General features: G+C 34.9%; 1 long non-coding RNA gene across 1 annotated transcript; it reads right to left on the minus strand.

The window, feature by feature from the left end:
- Positions 1 to 15660: 15660 nt before the first annotated feature.
- Positions 15661 to 17005, minus strand: LOC145796563 (uncharacterized). The gene is made up of 2 exons (XR_014337040.1): positions 16682 to 17005; positions 15661 to 15916 (listed from the first exon to the last, which is right to left on the minus strand). It is a non-coding gene; the product is annotated as an uncharacterized LOC145796563 (long non-coding RNA).
- Positions 17006 to 17332: the final 327 nt, after the last annotated feature.

Here is a 17332-nt window from a genome sequence, read left to right on the forward strand (position 1 = left end):
ATGACGTCGTGATAGCCAGTAATCCAAGATTACCAATGGCCAACTTACAAAGATTCACACAAACATAGTATACATATGGGGCTTACATGTGCAGAAGTGTAAATTTAAATTTAATTAGTCCATAAGAGTTGTGCATAGATCAAATAAAATGACATACATCTTATCATGGTTTTAAAACTTGAATACAAAACTAAGGTAAGGTGAATAATATATCTTAATCAAAAGACTTCTCAAGCCAAAACATACAAAAGAAATAACCTATAAAGCCAAGAAGCATAATCTTCAAGAAGATACAAAAAGTATGAACCAAAACATCTTTCAAATAAAACTTAGGCGACACCATCTTCTTGCTCATCACCTACATATATATAAGGGAGAGAGGTAAGCTGAAAACTCAGTAAATGATATAAGTAATAAATGTTTGAATAAATGATATCCAAGATCTTTATCAAAACCAGACATATCATAACTTGCAACAAAACAAGGAATGAACCAAGTCCATCAATCAAAGTGTTTCAAAGCTTCGTGGGATGTTTACTAACATCTACATAATACCAAGGGATGACATTCACTGACAAAACAAGGGAATAACCAACCCGAAATCGATTAGACAAGCCCACCCGCCGAAGCCGTCGGTGGCAAGGGAGATGTCTCAAACAAGGATGCTAGTTGCATTAAAGTCCCCTAGCACTAAGGACCTTTCAAGAATGTCATCAAAACAAACATAATATTTGATACAAAAACTATAAGATAATCATTCATGCTTGATCAAATACTTTTCCGAAACAAAGTAAATCCTTTATCAAAACTTTATAACATAACTTTATTAAAAAAACCACTCACAATAGCTCTTCGGATGTAGGGAATTAGGACAAGAATCCAAGACCTACAAATACATGGCAAAGTCCACTGAATGCATTTCAAGAAGACAAGAATAGATGCTCAAAGATGGGTATGTAATGCACTCTTAAAACAAGTTTCAATTGAGCAAGAAAGATCCCAGCACTTCTTTCCAAAACCAAGTCAAGACAAAGCAAAACATGTGCTGGAAGTTAAATCAATGTGTTTCTTCTTGGAAAAGCATGCTGGGTACAAACTAGGTCTCAGAATGGGTGCACAAAGATAAGTTGGGCTGAAATGGCCTAGCTGGGTGAACTCAAGAGGTCTTGGCCAAGGTGTGGTTTCCTTGGCCTAGGTGTAGGGTTACCTACCTAGATGTTACCAAGTGCCGGCAAGGTGGATTGAGGTCGGCCTAGGTGTGCATGCAAGATAGATTAAGGTGCAAGTGATTATGCAATGTATGCCAAGGTGAGATACAATGCTTGGCCTAGGTGTGAGGTCTGGACAAGAGTGGGTCTCGGTGACCACACTTAGGGAAATGAAGTCTGGAACTCTAGGTTTCCTCTTGAAGAACATGAAAAACATGAACATGAAGAGCATGAATGCTAAAATCATAACTCTTTATTCAAAATCTAAGATTTCACGATATGAGTTCAAAAACATGGACCTGGGTACCCATACTTGAAGATTTCAAGAAAACAAATACAAAAATATGGAACTTGATACCAACTTTCGAATCAAAATATGGTTTTCTTTCAAGAACACAAGAACATCACTTTCTCTTTCTAAAACAAAACTTTAAATCAATGCATGGCTCATGAATCATGCTAGATCATGCAATGTGATCAGATTAACATAAAGAACAACAAGAATAGATTAAAAATCTAACCTCAAAACACAAATCCAATAGTTCAAGATATGAAAATCAAGCTTGGAAATCTAGTTCTTACTCTAAGAACTTCTTCTTTTTCTTCCTAGAGCTTCTCTCTCTACAAGGCAAAGATGCGACAAATGATATGGGTTTCTCACTGCTAACCGGACTAATACCCACTTTTGGGACACGTGGCACTATTTGGTCAAATCTTCTAAAAGGTGCCAGAATGAAAAGACAAGAGTTGGTCAAAGTGTGTATAGCAAGTAAGGTGGCATGGGCACTCTGACAAGGCAATGATCACAAATCAAAACAAAGCTTCAGGAAAGTAAGGTTTCCCTGATCTCAGTTAAGAAGGACAAAACTTGGCCTAGATGTGCCACACCTCGGCCTAGATTGTACCAGACCCGGAACAAGATTGCTAGGTTCAAGGATCAAAGATGTTGGATGCCTAGAGAATAAACATCTCAACCTAGATGATACACGTCTCGGCCTAGGTGTTACACACCTCGACCAAGATGCCAGGCCGAAGGTGGAAGTCAACCAAGGTGGTTCCAAGATGATCCTAGGTGTTGACACACAATGGCCTATGTATAAGAGGTTCAAAGGTGTGACCTAGGCGTGAGATAGTGTAGACTCGACTTTCTCCGCGCGCCCCCCTTTCGGAGAAGGCGCGAATTTGGTCTTCTACAATTCAGACTCCTGTCATGGTTCTGAATCTAATCTCACAAAGTGCAATGTGAGACTGATAAACACCAAAGAGTCCAAATCCGACAAATCATTTTGGAAAATCGATTTTGAATAAAAAAAAATCCAAACATGGACTGCTTTGCCAGATTACAAAGTCGCCACCTAAATATTTTATTTTGGGAAATTTAGAAAACCTTGACTCGTGCCAAAGGCCACGTGTCCATCATCACCAAAGTTGCCTCGGCTCGGGAACTTAGGTACGAGAGGGAAAGGTCCTGAAATGAGCACCCCCGCTCACCAGATCAAAGATCAGCCTATACTAAGCATGATATTTTATTTTATAAACACATGTGTTCTTATTTGTTTATTATCTAGCTTTACTATGTGATGCGCGCAGCATACAAGTATAGACTCAATCACGAGAATTTGAACAAAACAACTCATGTTTGTTTTCAAAAATGGTTTGAAAGTGCTACTCGCAAGTAGGCTAAAGCGCGGATTTGCCACCATCAAATGGGCTTAAAACATGATTTTTCCACTTCGCAAAGTGGGCTTAAAACTCACAATCATCGAGTTGTTCCAATTCAGGCAATAAAGCCTTCACCCACAAGCATTCAAGCAGTTAAGCACTTAAGCAAATAGCCTCATGGCAAGGTGTCTCCAAGAACTTCCTGCTCTGCCTTACCAACTCACAACTGAGAAATGCACCAGTGGCCTGCCGGCCATGGATGCTTGCTGTCGGCCACCTACCGGCCAAGGATGTGCACTGCCGACCAAGGATGAAGCAGTGTTGGCCATCTGTGAGGCACTGCTGGCCACTGGTGTGCTACACCACCATTCTGTAACAGAACACAAACTGGAGGAAAAGGAAGGGTCTCCCAAGGGTATGTATGTACTGTGCCACTCCTTGTCATCTCAAAACATCAAAGGAGAGGCACCATTGAATCCAAAACCATCAATCAAGCACCTTGAATGCATGATGGCCAATGACCCAACTTGATGCACATTCAATAAATGCACAACAAACAAGACTCAAGAACCACTACCTTATCATGGATAATAAAAGGCAATGGAGACAAAGGGGATTGGCTCATTTTTATCACTTTGAGTATGAAATGGACCAATCCACCTTGTGTTCAATATAACGTCCGATTGAACACAATGCAATGCAAACAACAATGCTTATCTTGGCATGTTTTACTTGATCCAATTCTTGTTTACACATTTTAAGTTACCAAGCCATTCATTAATTGATTTGTCCAATGTGAAAGTCCTCTAATGGGAGAGGGGTTAACCAAAAGAATGGTTTAAGGCATGAGAGAGATCATGCCTTTGGCTAGGAGGAACCCTCATAAGAGGGTTAAAGCCATTTGAGCACAAACTCTATCAAGCTTAAACACAAGCATAAGGTAACCAACCCTCCAAACAAATAGAAAAATGAAGAAATGAGGGAGGTTGCAGACTTTTAAATGCTGAAATGGCATGCTAAAGACCTTAAACCATGCAAGCAACACATGCACAACATGTTAAAAAGCCAAAAGTATTAAAGCTAGTGAAGAGCATTACTCAAGAGGCATGCAATACAATGCTCAAAAGGGACCAACAGTCCAAAACAGTCCTAAAACACCCTAAATAGAGTTCTAAAACATGCTTGAAATAAGCTAAGAATAGCTATATTAAGAGGCCAAAACAATAGCACATGCTAGGCAATTTAGCACAATTGCACTACAAGCAAATTAAGCAAAGCTCATGTGATCAAACTAGCTCAAAACAGAGCTTAATCATGCCAAAACATGAGCAAAGGCATGCTGAGATAGAGCTAACACAAGCTAAAATGATAGGCTAACACATTAGGCATGCTAGGCTAGTGAGCAAAATTACACTACAAGTGTAAGAGGCAAACAAGAGGTGCTCCAACCAGCCAAAAACAAAGTTATAACATGTTAAAATAAGGCCAAAAACATGCTTGAACTAGGCTACAAAAAGGTAGAAAAGCATGTTCAAGTACTAGGCCATCAACACATGCAAACAAGATATGAGGAAGGGGGACCACCCCCTCCTATTTTGGTCCTCAAAACCAACTTTCCACCACTAAAATTCCTCTGGAATTTAATGGTTTGTTTCAAAAGCTTTGAAAGATAGCTCAAAAAGCTTTACAAACCAAAGAGCAAAGGAGGGGAACCACCCTTTAACCAAACAAGGCTTAAACCAACATTTTTAAACCTTAAAAATAGAGGTTTTTACAGTTGAAAACCAGCTCAAAAACAGTTTACAAAGGTGGCAAAACAAGTGTGCAAAACAAACTTAATGGGTGAGTCTTGTACCTCTTGAAGGGAAGACAACACTTAAGCAACAAAACCAAGCCCAATGACCTTCAAGAACTCCAAAGAAGCTCCCAGAGAACTTCAAGAAACCTCAGCCCAAAGTTGAACGACTTTCATCAAGAATGAATAAGCTAAAGTTTGATGTATGTAAGCCTTTAAGCACAAACGCTCAAGAGAGAGAGAAATCTAGAGAAAGAGGTTTTAGAGAGAGAGAGGCTCCCAAACCTTTGCTAAATTGTTCTAACCCTCAAACCATAGAGAAGCCTCTCTATATATAGAAAAATACAAGCTTTGGTCGAAATATCTCCAAAAGGGACAACTATAACAGCTGGAGAACAAATATCTGCAAAAATCTGCTTTTCTGCTCAATGGCTAGCACTGCTTCACTGATGGCCGGCACTTGATCATTGTTGGCCGGCATGGGACACTCTTGGATGGAAGGGGGCTGGAATAGGCCATTCATGGCCAGCATTTTCCACCTCTGGTTGGCTAGAAAAATCTGTTTTTTGGGCCTGACTTCAACCAGACATATCTCCTTCATCTAGACTCCTTTACAGGTCATTTTTCAGCCTAGATTGAAGCCCTTGAAGTCTTATTTCCAATGGTGGCAGCCTCACATCAAAATTTCAACTGTACAAAAAGATATGCTCATTTGAGTGAAGACTGCTCAGTTTCGATCATACCCGAATTCATGCCCAACTTCTTCTCCAACTAGTTTTCTTCTCTCCTCTCTCATTTTCTTCAACTCCAAACCCCTAAATAAGGTGTTTTGAAAGATTTTCCAAAGAGTTCACCTCTCTTTCATTCATCCCCACTTTGTCCTTGCTCGGTTTACTGAAAAGCGCGACATTTAACAAAATGCGAGCGTCGAAACATTGTAGTAAGCTTTTTCAAAACTATTTTGAAAGAAAGGGTTTTAAGGTCTAAAATCTTTTGGTCAAAATCATTTTGGCCCAAAAATGGGGTGTAAGGTTTCGTATTTGACGCTCTCCTTGCCAAAGAAATCGATCATTTGCACTGCACACCTTTCATCACCAAGTAAATAATCAGTAGCGCCCAAGTCTTAAGGGCAGTCACAAATGGTGTGTCCATAGATAGCAAAGATATGTAGCCTAAGTTCAACACACAAAGTAAGGAACGAAGCATGCATATAACACTTAGGCAAAACACAACAGCACAAACCAAAGCAAAATAAGAACCCTACATAGACAAATCAAATAAATCTCTGCAAATGTAAGCTTAATAAGACAAAATCATGTAAATGCATATGAGCATAATTAAGATAAGAATGAGGGTTGTTATAGTTAGTGGATGTAGTGAGCATGGCAACAACATGGGTGATGATAAGCTGGACTAGAGCATTGTTTGAGTGGATTTTAAAAAGGTGAATATTAAAAGAATAGTAGATAGTTTGGGTGATGAATTGAATCAAAAAACTAATGTGTGGTTGAGATTAAATGTGAATTTTACCATATAAATCGAATATGGATCATATGTTATTTTTTATATATATTTTGGGTACTTTTGTATAAACCAAACCAAACCAAGCTTTAATTCCAATCAAATAGGGTCGGCTACATGAATCCTTTTTCTCCAAGCAGCCTTATCAAAGGCTATTTCATTACTCAAATTAAGTAGATCCTTATCTCCATTTACAACGCTAGCCAACATTATTCTAGGCCTACCCCGTGCCCTAACACTTCTATCTACCATTACAATATCGCATCTCTTCAGTACTGCCTCTGTTGGTCTTCGTTGAATATGACCAAACCATCTCAATCGATTCTCCCTTAACTTATTTTCTATCCGTGCTAGTCCTACCCATTCTCGAATACATTTATTCTTAATTTTGTCTTGTCTAGTCTTGCCACATATCCACTTTAGCATCCTCATCCCAGCCATACTCATCTCATCTACATGTTGTTTCCTAGTTGCCCAACACTCCGTCCCATACAATATCGCTGGTCTAATAGTCGTTCTATAGAACTTATCTTTTAGTCTAGTGGATATTCGTTTATCGCACCATACCCTAGATGCACTTCTCCAGTTACACTATCCCGCCTTAATCCTATGGGCCATATCCGCATCAATCTCTCCCGCTGTTGTAATAATCAACCCTAAATAATGAAAATGTTCACTCTTAGGTAGTTCTTGGTTCTCAATCTTCACTTCTCTTCAAGTTTCATTGTTACTGTTACCAAATTTACATTCCATGTACTCTGTCTTAGTTTTGCATATCCGGAATCCTTTAGATTCAAGAGCTTTTCTCCAAATCTCCAACTTTGTGTTAACTTCTTCTCTAGTCTCATCCACTAGCATGATGTCGTCTGCAAAAAGCATACACCATAGCACATCATCCTAAATATTTCTCGTTAACTCATCCATAACTAAAGCAAAAAATAAGGACTTAAGGTAGATCCTTGGTGTAACCTTACAGTGATAGAAAATTCATTTGTCTCTCCAGCAGGCGATCTAATAGTGGTCATCACCTCTTTATACATGTCCCTGATCACATCAATGTAATATTTTGTCACCCCTTTCTTCTCTAACACCCACCATATTATATCTTGGCGTACTCTATCATATGCTTTCTCAAAGTCGATAAACACTATATGCATGTCTCTTTTATTTTCTCTATACTTTTCTATTACTCTCGTCAAAAGATAGATCGCTTTCATTGTTGACCTGCCAGGCATAAACCCAAAGTGTTATATCTCACAATCGACATTCCATAACCCTCTCCCACACTTTCATTATATGACAAATTAGCTTGATTTCTCTATAGTTGTTGCAATTCTGAACATCTCCTTTATTCTTATAGATTGGCACTAAATACTTCCGTCACTCATCTGGCTTGTTTCTAGTCAACAAAATTTTGCTAAACAACCTAGTCAACCAAGCAACCATCCTTTTACCCAAACACTTCCAAACTTTAATAGGGATATCATCGGGTCCTAAAGCCTTATTTGATTTCATCTTCTTAAGTGCAATCTCCACTTCAAAGTTTCTAATCCGGCGATAGAACCTATAGTCTTGATTTATCGTATTACTGGTTATTTCTTCCCTATTGCCATATCTTCATGTTCCTCATTTAACAGTTTCTCAAAATAATTCTTCTATCTTTCCTTAATCTCTTCATCTTTCACCAATACCTTAGAATCCTCACTCTTGATGCATTTAACTTGATTAAAATCTCTTATTTTCCTTTCCTGTATCCTAGCAAGTTTGTATACCCTCTTCTCTCCCTCCTTACTATCTAGTATAGTAGATAAGTCATCATAAGCTTTCAATTTAGCCTCTCTCCCGACTTTCTTGACCTCCTTATTAGCCAATCTATAGCTCTTAAGGTTTTCTTTAGTTCTATCCTTCTGCCACTTTTTAAAGCACTTTTTTTTTTTTGCCTTAACTACTGCTTGAACCTCTTTCATCCATCACCAAGTTTCCCTAGAGCTGAGTCCCGTTCCTTTCGACTCTCCAAGCATTTCCCTTGAGATTCTCCTCATACAATTGGCCATCAAGTTCCACATAATGTTAGGATCATCTTCCAAGTCCCAAGTACCTTCTTTATCCATTCTATTCTTAAATATTTCTAGTTTATCCCCTTTTAGATCCTACCATCTCATCCTACGACGCCCACCATCCTTCTTAGCTTGGTATTGCCCTTTAAAACATAAATCTAGTATCAAAATCCTATTGTATAACTATCAAAAATTATTATGATCACATGTTACTAATCATTTGATATATTATTGTTGTATTATTGTAATGAATTTTATTATTAATGTCTATTATTAATGCAGTAATGAGACGTCACATGATAAATAAAAATATGTTTTGTTATTATTATTATTGATAATATATTTCTTTATTTTACATTTCTACAATGTTCAAAAAATTAATTTAATTTATTGTTAGTTTTTGTAGATGAGAAGTCAAAAATAAATTTTAAACAAACTCAAGTTATAACTAATTTGAGCTTGAAAAGGAAATTTCAAAAGAAATTATAATTATATATAATTTTAAAATATTTTTTAAAAAAATTACAAGGAGAAATTGGAACTATAAATTAAAATTACCAAACAACCTAATTCTCTGAAAAAATTTAAATGAAAAATTGATCAAATTTGAATTTATAATTATTAATTTTTTTTAATAAGCCATTAATTTTTTATTCAGGTTCTAGCCTGATCTGATCTTAAATAAGTTTTCAGATATAAATATATCTTAATCAATATTAGAAATATTTTAAGAAGGATAAATTATATCGATAGTCCTTACATTTTGTCTCTTGTGTCAATTTGGTGTCTGTAATTTCAATTAGTTTGATTTTTAACCCTAATTTTAGATTTTGTATTAATTTAGTCTAATTGATAATGCCAGTTAAGAAATTATGTACGTAAAAATTTTCTTGTCCTTCACCTAATCATTAAATTTAGGGTCAAAATTGAGCAAATTAAAATTGCAAGGACAAAATAACACAAGAGTTAAAATATAGAGATTACCAACGTAATTTATCCTTTTAAGAATAAGTACATAATTTCTTAATTAATTCTGAAATTGTTAATAAATACACCAAACAAATATGTTCATATTTCCTATTTTTGTTATAAATTTTAAAATATATATATATATATATATATATATTTACTAATTAAAATGTAAATAAATAGGTAGGTCTACTAGCTCATGGATTGAACATGAACTAGACGATTCTCTAAGGATTAGGCTTAAATCAAGAATTATTGGCAAAAAAAAAAATCAACTTAAACTAAATTTTCATGGCTACTTTTTAGTGTTTAATCCAATATTAAAACCCCCCAAATTAACTCATATCAATCACAAGATGATAAACTATGATATAATTTAAATATCAAATTTAAATTTCGTAGGACTAGAATATGACCTACAATTTAGGCCATCTTTATCTTAAATAATTTTTTTTATACATAAAAATATATATATATATATAAAACTATTCATTTAATTGTTTTAAACATAAATATATAGTTTTTTTTTTTAAACTATAGTTCAAACTTTTTAATAAGTATGCACAAAATAAATCCGTATTTCTTATTTTTATTATAAAAAAATATTTACAAATATATATTTACTAATTTAATAAATAGATAGGTCAAATGATTCCTATAAGTTGAGAATAGCACAAGACAATTTTTAATGATTCGGTGAAGGACAAATTAGCGCAAATCTAATGTTAAACCCAAATTTAATATCACAAGTGAATCGTAATTCATTTTTACATAAATCTTATAACATAAGACAAATTATAATTTTTAGACTTCACAAATATGAAAAAATTACTATATTGACAAATGTAATTTACCACTATCCTATGATAAATTAAATTTACAAAACTCATAAGACAAAATGTATTTATATTTTACCATAAATATAATTTTTGTGATTTATTTTTTAATTTTTACCACTTAAATTATGACATATATTTGTTATTAAGAACTTAGAGCACACAATTAATGACATAAGAATAAAAAAAAAAATTCTCTTATATGTAACTATGATAAAATTTAATTGATTCTAAATCATTTTTGCTAAATATTATAGATAATTTTTTTAGATTATTATTTAATTTTAAAAATTAATTTTTTATTATTTATTTATATCTGCTCATAGCATGGGTAATTATGCTAATTTGTATAATAGATAAGATCATAATTTTAAAATGACAATATCATAACATATGTTATTACACTAATTAGTATATCAATTAATGTGTGTAGCACCATCATATGTCCCATATACAAAGTTCAAAACTCATTCAGCTTGTTTAGTTTCAGGATTCAGGATTCACTTCTCAAAAAATTAAAATTTTTTGTTTTTTGTATTTTTTTTGTTTTCATTGAATTTTTTTAATATTTTAAGTATATATATTTTTTAATTTTTAGATACACCTAATATAAATACACATAAAAAAATATAATATTTGTGATTTTTTTTTTTCAATATTCATAGATGTAGGCCGAAAGGTACCACATTAAGGCCACTTAAGTTATATTTATAACCTTTGAATTATGGTTATTTGGCAGAGAAGATGCGTTTTGTGTACTTGGACAGGTTTGGTAAACAACATGCAATTTCAGGCGAAAAGTGGCACAAAAGCAAATTTTCCCCTCAAGCAATGAAATCTCGTGGCTTGCCATCCTACCGCACATGCAGCCAGCCAGTAGCGCACGTGCGGCCTACCACCGCTTAAGTGACTAACCTAGGAAAACATGCGCGAAAGTTTTACTTTGTTTGGCTGAGAATAAAAGGGAGAAAAAGATGAGAAATTAGGGTTCTGAAAATTTTCAAAAGTGAGGAGAGGCTAGGGTTTGGAGAGAGTTTTTCAAGCTTCAAGACTATCATCCATGGTGGCTTCTTTCTCCTCTACCTCTTCCCACTCCTCTATGAGTGGCTAGTTCTTCTCTTTCTAGGGTTTTGATGAAACCCTAACCAAGTAAATAGGGTTTCCTTTTGGTTTTCACTGTTGTAATGGTTTGAAAAAGTTATATGGTATTGTTAGCTTTTTTGGCTTTCAAATGTTAGAAATGTAATTCGAACGTGCCAATAAGGATTAATAAGTCCTTACAAAGATTAATAAATGCCAACCAATTAGTCAGACGATTATTTCGAAATTCTTTTAGCCTCAATGAAGAGGACATTTACTGGTGGCTTGATTTTTAGGAGAAAATTAAGAAGACTAATCAAAGGGTAAGAAAGTAGGAAAAACAGTATCAAAAATCAAACTTCATTAAGTAAACAAAAGCTTACGATAGTACCTTCGCACTTTCACAGCTTCGAAGGGGATTACAGCAACAGACTGACTTAGAATTACTCCTAGGAATTTAAAATGCAGTACAGGAATGTAAAGACTGGAATTTAAAGGACTAGAAAATAAAGTAAATAAACTGATTTCTAGATCTGGTTCTAGGTCCGTGAATGTGACCGTCAATGGCTATTTATAAGAAAAAACTTCTAGCAATAACTATCCAATAACCACCTAAAACTACCCATTCTTCCACCTTCATTCCCACAATGCCACATATCCCTCCATGTCTTCTACTAAGTAACTTTTTCCATTATATTCTTCACATGTGCTTTAACTTCTTCCACCTTGTCTTCAATGTTCCACCATGCAAGACCACTAATTTTGTAATTTCTCTTAACTCCTGATTGATCAAGAAAGTGCCACGTGTCCTACAATAATAATAATAGTAATAATAATATTATTACTATTTATGGTGTCAAAATTACCCCCCGCGGCTCTTTAAAAATGGTGGTTGTTTGAATTTTTGAAGAGCCGAACGAAGCACAGAACTGATATGAGTAATAAAGTGCTTTGAATACCACAACAGCACCAACGAAGTGCTTTGAAGGGACACTACACTAAAGGCATATGCTTCGAATTCAATATGAGTGCTTCAAAGTGATCAATTTGAATCAAGAAGCACCAATTTGATTTGGACACAATACATACCAATCATGTGTGGTATGAGTCATGAGTAGAAGCTTTGTACTTTCTTAGGTGGCAAGTTCAAAATTTCAACAAGAGACACCAATTTGTAATCAATGAATGCATGCACTCACTATGTATGGTGTCCAAAAATCATGGCTAATACTTTAATGACATGGCAACACTACTATGTTCATTATAAAAAAAACCTCTTCAAAATTCGTTCAGAATCCTTCAAAGCTTCTCAGGCACCCTTCGAAGCTTACTAGAGGGTTCATTATAAAGAAGGACATATTAAAGCCTCCTTGGAGCTACTTCGAAGCTAATTTAGAATGCTTAGAGGCCACTCCGAAATGATTCAAAGTTTATCGCCATGTAAAAGTAGCAAATGTCTCACTTGACAGCAGCCAATATCTTGGCAAAAAAATTATGAGATGTCTCGAATTCTTGAAGAGTTGTAATTCAAATGATGAAAGCCATCCTCTAAAGGTATTACTAGAGGACCAAAATCATCCTTCAAAGGTTGAAGGTGCCAACAAAGGACTAATTACATCCTTGGAAATACTCGGCAAAGCTTCGAACATTCATAACCACCATTATTATTATTTTTTTTTCTTCAAAGCTGTTGTTGATGCAAGTTTGAGTGCTTTAAAGCTAAAAAATTATGGCAAAAAGGGCTTTCAAAGCACACAAATTAACCAACAACAAAGCCAAAATGATAGTTGTTTACATATCCACTTCGAAGACAATCTGGAGTATAAAAACATTATGTTTAATACATAACAAAGATCAGCTTTTGGTCAAGAATGATGGTTTCCACATTGCATGTTAGAAAACAACAAGCATGTGAACTCATTGTGTTTTCTACAGAGTTTCTTTTTGTTTGGCCAACTGTATATTGGCCACTATTTCATATATAACCATGAAAATAGCTAGGACCATTATTATTGGTCATTTCCATGCTTCCCATTGTGAAAATGTAGGGGGAAAAAACTCGACAAATATATTTTCTAGACTTCGATATTTTGTTAAGCATTTCATCAAAATTAAATTTTGATGTGAACCACAAATCCACAAATCCAAAATGGATTTTGAACAACGAAGATAGTGGTATATGGTGGTTTTGGAAATTCAAATATTTTGAGATTTTCCACATCATAAAATTTTTTAAATCCACTAACCTTGGGTTGCTCATCATTTTAAACCAAACTTGGTTTTAAAAACATGCTCCCTAACAAGCTTTTCATGACATGGCTGTGACGCCTCAAATTTTGATAGTACAATACAGCGATACACCGGGGTTTAACTTGCGGATACACGTCATTTTTAAGCACAAATTACAAATAATTATACTAAAAGAAAATATTAATAATAGTTACAGATAAAATTCTTCAAGTCTTTAAATACAGATCGGTTCCTTGATACAAAAAGATTATCCAAAATACAGGAAATATACAATCTAATTTCTAAGGCATCCATGGTTCCTCAAAGCTTTTAGGGATTCTGTTCTCAGTGTAAAACTCGCATTCACCTGGCATAAAACGCCATGAGCTTGGAATGCCCAGTAAACACACACACCCCGACCTTTTTCCCATTCCAAATACACAAGTAACAAAACGGCATGATCATAACATACAGCGAAAGCAATAATTAAGCAAAGCTTATAATTAAATTTCAGTTCTCATGAATAATAGTCAATTTTAGTTAGTTCTAGGCAACTCCCCGCAGAATGTCGTTCCTACCCAACCACTAACACTGGCCACGGGCAATTCTGACTCCCCCTTGGTTAATACAATACCAATGCATCGCTTACCACATAACCACCAATGCATCGCTTATCGCACAATTAGCAATGATGCCCACACACCTAGGTTACATACCCGAGTGGTGACATCACGGTCTACCCTAAGGGAACGGGCTTCCTGGGATACTCTCCATGTGTAAGACCCTTATTGCCACCCTTATGCCTCTCATTTCTATTAAGCAACCGGAATACGTCCCGTGCCATGTTAGGGTTCGAAAACACACTTGCGCAAGACTTCGCAAAAATGGAACACATTCCACTATATCATACTCTTGAACCCATTGTTCATTATTTCATAAAATTTAATACAATGATCGCAACCCATTACCATCCCATTTGATTTCCCCTTTATTAAGTGCATTATGTTCTCAGTTATAGCAAAGCATGGTCAGTGTAATTACGAATCCAAACTAAACAATAAGTAATTTATTCATGGTAAAGAAAATTCACAATTTATCATAGATTACATATCGAGACTAAAACATTCAAGAAACATAGAATATAAGAGTTGCAAACCAAATAAGAGCATATTAACACAAATTTCCAGATTTCCAGATTTGAACTAGTTTGAAAATAATTATGAAAAAAATACTTTTATTGGCCCTAAGTATCTGGCCTTATGTGAGTTTGTATATAAACAAGTCTAGTTTCAAACTCAATTTATGAAAGTAGGATAGGTATTTTAGATTTTAAGATAATTCAGAATTACCAAGATCGGTCCAAATTCGTTGACCGTTACGCAAATCGGTGTTTCTCTCGAACCCCTCACTCTCTTGAGTTCAAACATATTTTAGTTAAAATATAACACCAAGATTAAGATTTTGACATAAAATTGGACTCAAGATTATTTTTCTGGAATTTTATAAAAATAGAGAAAGTTGACTATTTGTCTGGTTCTGTGAGTAACAAACTTAGAAAATTTGTTTAGGTTATAAAAATACATCCTTGGGTCCTACCAAAATTATCACATACTCTAGACATACCAAATATTGCCCCATAAAAATATATTTCGAGTTTATGGAGTTTTGATAGGAAAATAAATTCAAGAGAGGGAAAAGATTTGCTGCTGGAAATTTAAGAAAGAAAGAGAAGCATATCATTTCTTGATTAATACAATTTTATACAAGAGTGTAGGCCTAGACTACAACATATATATACAAAGATCATGTATTAGGAGGGGAAAAACAAGTGGTAAAAGAACTTGAGAGAAGAGCATGTATTCGGGTCCTGTTAAATTAAAGTGCAAAGAAGGGCGAGAAACCGAGCAAAAACGGTGTTATCTGGAATTAAGATTTTAGAGTGATTAATATATAATGATAGGGTCTAATAATTAATAATATGGTTTTAAAGGTGATTATTAATCTACTGGGATCGATTAGGGTTTACTTGAATTAATCCGTGATGCTTCCCGATTCGAGGGTTTAAAACGTAATTAAGCAAAAATTCAAGGGCTTTATTGAAATAAACTCAAGGTTAGGGATTTAATGAACTTTCAAAAATTAGGGTCACTACAGCTTGGCTCTCTACAAATGGATATATGAACCCCCCATGTCACACCCCAAATCCGGGCATGACCGGCCGTGGCCCACAGGGACTTAGCCCAAGGCACACGTAAGCCTAAACATGAATCCAAAACCATAAAGAATAAATGTGATGATAGCCCAGAAATAAATAAATCAAAACTCAATCCAGTGACATGCCACAATTGAAAAACAAGTCATAACCAACTTCCTAAAAATATATATATACTAAATGGGACACAAACCACCCACAAAATAAAATAACTCTAAATAAAACCCAACCACAATGTATGCACAAAACTCGACAAAGCAACCTAAAACAAATTAAATAAATGCCCTAGAGGTCCATGCAATTGAGTCCCCGCTACGCCATGAGTCCACTCTAAGTCCTTCTAACACCTGGAAATGGTAAACAACTAAGTCAGCTGATAGCTCAGTGAGTAGCAACAAGGATAGTAAATATAGTTTTGAAAACATGGTTCAATTCCAAAATAAGATATATATCACAGAAACTAGATTGGCATACAGTTTGGTAAATACAATCTGTTTCAAAAAAAGGTTCCATAGTTCAACGCTTAAAATACTCATGTCTCGCAAGAACATGATAAACGACATTTTCTACTTAAAACAGATTATAACATGAACACCAATAATTTTCTGGGTACCAAGAAAAACAAATAATATGCCACACAGTTCTCAAGGCTATAAGCCTCGTTGGATCCAATACCGAACTAAGAGTCATCCTCAGGGTGGCACCTGGGCCTTTTCTCAAAGACGATCCGATTGAAGGTCACCTAGTTGTTTTTAAAGGTCTTTTCCTTACAATCGTTGAGCACTAGAGTCATCACGGCCCAACCCGGATCTGTTCCCTAGTGGCCAGAGTCACCACACACGGTGGAATAATTTCCCTGGACTAAATACACACATGGTCCCAATAATCAATACACATCAGTTTCGCAAAACATGGTGGTTCATCATTATAAACATGAGACCAAAACAAATAGTTTACAGTATGCCAAGTTCACACATGTTTCAGAAATAATTTGATTCAATTGATAATATAATAATTTATCAAAACAGTTTAGTCTTGAAACAACAATTTAATTTTCCAACAGTTCAGGGTAGGGGAACATTTATAAAAATACGTAGCATGAAACTACTCACCTGGAAACAAAATAATATAATCCTCGAATAGAGTATGAAAGTCCAACTAGTGCCCTGAACCAATATGAAAACTACACGTCACTACTAATTTAAAAATACTAAAGAATACGAACTAAGTAACCCCAAACTAAAGTGCAGTAACACGGCTCAACCCAACTCACTGTTACTCTTAAATATTACCTAAGTTCATGTTCTTCAAGGTCTAAAATCACCCAAGACATAGGTTCCGATCGAAACTTAACTAAAAATAACTTTAAGATAAAACAGTGTTTTAAACAAGTTTTCTCAATCTATTCGCTAACTTTGAAAATTACAAAACCCACTCCACGCTATTCAAAAAATTCTAAAAACCTCCAGATATCAACTAATATATCCTAAGTTTCAAACCCAATTGGTTTCACTTGATTTGCTTATCAAAATAAGTATCTACAATTTATTATATCCAAACAGGTTGTTTTCTGCAGCACTTTAAAGAAATTGATGGTTCTCTTAATATACACGAGAAATCAATGCAAGGCCAAAAATGTACGAAACTAGACTCGTAACTGGTTCTAATGACACTAATTTGATAATTTTTGGATTTATACCCAAAGAGAACAACACTCCCGAATTTACTGTTTCGGACTGGTTTTCTGGACAGATTTGAATACC

Source organism: Camellia sinensis, chromosome 8 (assembly GCF_055761805.1).
Source record: "Camellia sinensis isolate YWXY chromosome 8, ASM5576180v1, whole genome shotgun sequence".
NCBI classification, from domain to species: domain Eukaryota; kingdom Viridiplantae; phylum Streptophyta; class Magnoliopsida; order Ericales; family Theaceae; genus Camellia; species Camellia sinensis.